Below are 6,000 nucleotides of genomic sequence, written 5' to 3' on the forward strand. Positions count from 1 at the left end.
TGCAGACTACAAGTGTCCTGTCTCCGTTTGTGTTGGAATGCTACCCTGTGCTGGTGCTGGCTTTATGGGATGGCCCCCTTTTCCTATAGCTTGTGGGCTGACTTTTGCACAGTTCTGGGGTAGGAGTCACTTTCCATAGTTTCTCACTGTATCTCTCAATTATTATTTAGGTCTGGTCTGAACTTTTTTGAGTTTTGTTGGAGTAGGTATGCGGAAGCTGGAAGGTCTGCAGCCATCTTGGTAGGAAGTCCTTAGCATGAGTCTTAATGGGAAGCATACTGGTGGGCAGACACAAGAATCGGAGGGAGAAGCCACCCTCTAAAGAGGAAGCCAACCTGTCACTGAGAATGGAAGTGCAAGTTAGGGGAGCAGGAAAAAAATAGGGGACTCCTTAGAGTAAGTGATTAAAGAGAGATTGAATGATTTTAAGAAAACAATTCTCTCTCATGTGCCAAAAATTGTCACTTTTGTTCTGTTATATGAATCACACCGCTACCTAAGTTTACTAGTCCTGTTTCATCTTGATTATGGAATTTTGCCTATGTTTTGAAGAGGTGGCCCTACTCCTTGCCACGGAAAACCCCTCTCCATGCATAAGTGATCCATTTCCACCCCATCTGTTCCAGCAGATTGCCCATTCTGTCATTTCTACTCTCTTCTTGATCTTTAGTCTCTCCCTGTTTTCTGGATGCTTCCTTACTGCCTATGAGCAATCCCATGTCTCCTCCGTCCTCAAAAAACTCTCATTTGAACCATCCATCCCTGCTGGTTATCATCCCATGTCTCTTCTCCATTGGGCAGCTAAACTCTTTGAGAAGGCCTTCTATAACTGGTGCCTCTGCTTCCTTTGCTCTCACTCTTTTCTTAATTCTCTTTCTCCACGAATGAAGCAGAGCTGTAGTAGCTCAAAAGAAATGTGGGATGTGCGAATTTAGAGACATCTCCACCGCAAATGTTCATGCGGACTCCTTGTGCCCCACCTGTGGTGGAGCCTTCTGAGCTTGTATTGGTCTGATCAGCCACAGCCTGACACACTGTACCTGGACTCCAACATAGTGACGTCATCTTGATCCTCTTCAAGAACAAAGGACAACAAGCAATTAACTCCTCATAATCTGCCTTTGGACTTCCTTACTCAACTGAAATAGCTTTCTCTAAATTTACCAATTATCTCCTAACTGCAAAATCTAATGGCCACTTCTCAATCCTTATCCTTCCTGACCTTTGACACTCTATTCTCCTTGATACTCTCTTCTCTCTAGATTTTCAGGATACTACTCTCTCCTGGTTCTCCTTCTACATGTCTGATAGCTCCTCAGTCTTTTTCGCTGGACCTTTAGGCAGGTCATGCCCACTAACTGTGGGTATCACAAAGGGCTCTATCCTGGATCCTCTGATCTTCTGCCTCTATATTATTTGGTACCTCTACTTTTCCTTTATCTTCTAAATTCAGTAGTCTGGCTCCCAACTTCGTCATTCTCCCCAAAGTTACTATTGAGTGGCTAATTGTGATAACTTTTCTCAGTCCTCAAACTCCTTGACCTCTCTGCAACTTCTGAGTCTGTCTTCTCCTTTATACTCTGTTTTCTCTAGGTTTTTCATGACACTGCTCTCTTCATACAGGTCTCATTTACTAATTATGGATGTCCTCCAAGACTGTTGTGGGCCCTCTTCTCTTCTCGCTCTATACTGTTTTTCTTGGTGATATCATCAGCTCTCATGTATACAATTATCATTGGTGTGAAGATGATTCTCCACCTCTCTCTTGACCTCCAGTCTCACATGGCAGTCTCAAACACCTATTGGGCATCTCTAAATGGATATCCTATACACATCTTAAACTCACCATGTTAAAAAAAAAACTCATCATGTCTAAAATTGAACTTACTATTTTCACCCTGAAATTCTCCCTAACTTCCTTATAATTGTCAAGGGCATCATAATCTTTTCTATCACTCAGGCTCTTGACATAAGTGTCATCTTCAACTCCTCAATCTTACCCTCCATATCCAGATAGCTGCTAAATCTTGAAGATCCTTCCTTCATAACCTCTGTTGCCTATGTCTTCTTCTCTCCTCTGACACTGCTACCACCATGGTACAGGCCCTCATCTCCTCAAGACTGGACTGTTGTAGCAGCCTTCTGGTTGGACTTAGGGCCTTTACTCTTCTTTATTCTAGTCCATTTATCTCTTGGTCATCAAACTGATTTTTCCTAAAGCACAGGTCTTACCATGCTCTCCCTGTTTAGTAAACTCTAATGGCTCCCTATGACATTCATGATCAAATATAAACTCCTCTCTTTGGCTTTTAAAGTGCTTTATAAGCTGTACCCTTCCTAGATTTCCAATCTTCTTATAGCTCACCAATTAATATCTCACCATATCAATTCTCCTCCACATACTCAGTGATCCAGTGACATTAGCCTCCTTGCTGTTCCTGAAACAAGACAGTCCATCGCTTGTGAATCTTCACTGGTTGTTCCAATGTTTAGAATTCTCTTTATTGTCATCTCTTCCCCCTTGTTTTCTTCACCTCTCCCCTAAAATTCTACCTTCTGTAAGAAGCCTTTCTCAGGTGTAATCCTAGCTACAGGGGAGGCTGAGGTTGGAAGATCTCTTGAACCAGAGAGTTCTGAGCTTCAGTGGGCTAATCCAAGCAGGTGTCAATACTCAGTTAAACATTAGTATGGTGAGTCTGTGGCAGTGGAGGGCAACCAGGTTGCCTAGAGAAGGGTGAACCAGCTCAAATCTGAAATAGAGCAGGTCAAATCTCTGGTGCTGATCAGACTAAGGTTTTCCCCTGAGTAGACCCTACACTTCAAGGCTGGGGAGATTGGAATTACCAGTTAAAAAAAGATCAATAAAGAAGCCTTTTCAGATCTCTGAATTAGTGCCAGTAATCTGGTCTCTCCCCCTCTTAATTCTAGTGTCTTCCCTCAGCTGGTTATATCCAGTTTATCCTGCAGGTATCTTGTTTGTTCATAGCTATTTGCGTATTGTCTTCCCAGCCAGATTGAGCTCCTTAAAATCAGGGACTGCCTTTTGCCTTCCTTCTATCTCAAGTACTTAGCACAAGGTGTGCCTGGTAGTAGGTGCTTAATAAATGCTTGTGGACTTGACCTTGTACATTGTAGTAAGAAAACTTACTTGGGTAGAGAGATTTCCAAAGGCGGGATGCCTTTCTGTTCCTTCAGAGATCCTCAGAACTATTTAAATAATAAAGTTGTCTCTGGCAGATGTGTGCCCATAATAGAGGTTTTTTTTCTCCTGTACCCCAAAATCATATCTCCATCTTTGTCAGTAGTCCTCCTGTTTTCTCTGTGAGCATAATCAAATCCTGGAAATTCAGACTATCATAACCAGTCATTAGACCGTATTGATTTCTCTCTCTCTCTCTGTTTCTGTCTCTCAGACTAGCCATGCTATTTCCTCAGAGGGACTCAGTTGTCTTGATGGACAGGTAAGGGCTGGGAGGCAGCTTTTGCAGACCTGAAGCAGGGCATATTTGATCCGCCAATTTTCTAGCAGTATGGCATTGGTTCCTCACCACCATGCTATGGGTCAGCTACAGTAAGCTAGTAAGATGCTTAAGCAGCGCATTGTGGATGATGAATCTGTCCGGGGCTGTCTTGGAGCCTACACCAGGCAATTTTGGCCCAGCAGCCCTATTCCTTCTGGCCTCATCTTGCAAACTAGGAAATGGAATATTGCTCCACCTTTGATAAAGTCTTTTACTCTAACTGCACCATTTTATCACAGGTCCTCACCCCATCACCTTGAGCCTGGACTAGTGACAGCAATCTGTTCCCTCCGCCTCGCGGATCTCTCCAATTCATTGTATCCATTACTGTCAGAATCATTTCCTCCCAAATAAGTCTTCTTATTCAACTCTCCCTCTTCCAGTCAGTTGCAAATATGCTGCCAGCCTGGCATCCTTGCGGTTTGTAGCCTGGCATCCTTGCGGTTTGTAGCCTGGCATCCTTGCGGTTTGCAGCCTGGCATCCTTGCATTTTACCGGTCCACCCCTAGGACCGGCCCATTTCGGTGGCGTTTGCATCTGCTGATTTTGGCAGGTGGCGGGGAAAGCAGACCTTCCATTTGTCACAGCGGCCAAACTCACGGCCCCCTCTTTCTCCAACCCTCCTCCACCTCAATCCCCAGAGTCAGCTGTCTTGCCCCCCTCTGCCTTTGTTGAATCTAAAGCTGGAAAGAGATCCCCACTCCCGCTTTTTTTTTTTTCCTGAGGTCCAGGGGTGACTGGGTCAAGGTCACACAGCTGGGCTGCGATCGAGTGACCCAGCAAGCATTCGAGCCCGCGTTTCTCCGGTACCAGGCTAGGGCTCTGCCCTGTTCTACGCACTGCCCTCTGGTCCGGGCCCCTGTCCTCCTGGGTTCCAGATTTCTGGCCCTTCCCCCGCCCCACACGCGATCGCTGCGGCTCCTGTGCCCAGGCATTCATTGGCTTCCCGCCTTCCTTGTCTCCCAGGCCCTGGAGCCGTTCTTGCCGCTTGGTTTGCGGCGGCGCGTGCCCGGCACTGAAGCCCTCTCCAACTCTCTCTGCAGTGCGGCCGCACCTCGGCCCGTGACAACATAGGAGTGTCTCTGCAAACTGCAAGCGTGGCTGGCTCCATAGCTCAGGGGTTAGAGCACTGGTCTTGTAAACCAGGGGTCGCGAGTTCAAATCTCGCTGGGGCCTACGCTGTGTTTCGTTTTCTTTTCCCTTGAAGGTAAGGTAATGGTTACTGAAACCGAGAAAATGTTAGGGAAGAGAAGAATTTCCAAATCTCTGCTTTGTAATGTCGATAAGGCTCTTTGTAGTTAACCTTCTTTTGGTCAGTCTTTTCCTGTTTACCCAGATGTCTTCCTTCTTCTAGGTATTGCACAAATGCAAGGAGGCAGGCGGGAAACATTTACTATGTACAAAATACTGTGATAAAGGAAGCAAGGAAGACAAGAAGGCAGCCAGCAAAGCAACAAACGTTTATTAATTGCTTACTTGTGTGCTACGCACTGTGCCAAGGAGGGCAGGGGAGCAAGGAAGGCAGCAAGCATTTTATTAAACACTTACCATGTGCCATGAGCATTATGCTGAAGAAGGAAACAAGTAGTTATTAAGTGCTTACTATGTGCTAGGCACTGTGCTAAGAAAAAAAGGAAGGATGGATTGATGGAAGGAAGGTGGAAAGATGGGAGGAGGGAAGGAGGGAAGGAAAGAAGGAGGGAAGGAAGGAAAGAAGGAAGGAAGGAAAGAAGGAAGAAAGGAAAGCAGGAAGGAAGGAAGGAAGGAAGGAAGGAAGGAAGGAAGGAAGGAAGGAGAGAAGGAAGGAGAGAAGGATGGAGGGAAGGAAGGAGAGAAGGAAGGAAGAAAGGAAGAAAGGAAGGAAGGAAGGAAAGAAGAAAGGAAGGAAAGGAGAGAAGGAAGGAGGGAAGGAAGAGAAGGAAGGAAGAAAGGAAGGAAGGAAAGAAGGAGAGAAGGAAGGAAAGAAGGAGGGAAGGAAAGAAGGAATGAGAGAAGGAAGGAAAAAATTCGTATGATTATGGTGCCATTCTTCTGAATGCCCCATCCCCTGTCCCAGCTCTCTAGCCCTTTTAGTTCTCTGTGCTCATCTTTTCCTCTGCAGTTCTCTTTCATTAATTTCCAACAGTATAGGCCCAGATACCTAATAGATAAATCTTCTACAAAGGAGAATGGGTGAATTCTGCGGATTAAAGGAAATTCCTTTTAAGACTAATTTCTTGGTCAAAAGATATATGAACAGTTTCTAAGAGAACAAATAAAAATGATCACCAGCTTTATGAGGAAACTTTTCAAATCGCTAATAATGATTTTAAAAAGGAAATGAAAAGAACTCTGAGGTTTTACCTGGCACCCAGCAAATCAGCAAAGATTGATAAAATGAAGGAAATGTTGAAGAGCCTGTGGAAATAAAGGCACACTAATGTTGGTGGAAGCTATGAATTGGTCCAACCTTCTGGAAAATAATTTGGAACAATGTTAG

The 6,000-nt window shown here is 44.9% G+C and overlaps 1 non-coding gene across 1 annotated transcript; it reads left to right on the forward strand.

The window, feature by feature from the left end:
• The first annotated feature begins 4,624 nt into the window (after window positions 1-4,624).
• Window positions 4,625-4,697, forward strand: TRNAT-UGU. Its single transcript has one exon. It is a non-coding gene; the product is annotated as a tRNA-Thr (tRNA).
• Window positions 4,698-6,000: the final 1,303 nt, after the last annotated feature.

This window comes from Trichosurus vulpecula, chromosome 7 (genome assembly GCF_011100635.1).
Source record: "Trichosurus vulpecula isolate mTriVul1 chromosome 7, mTriVul1.pri, whole genome shotgun sequence".
NCBI classification, from domain to species: domain Eukaryota; kingdom Metazoa; phylum Chordata; class Mammalia; order Diprotodontia; family Phalangeridae; genus Trichosurus; species Trichosurus vulpecula.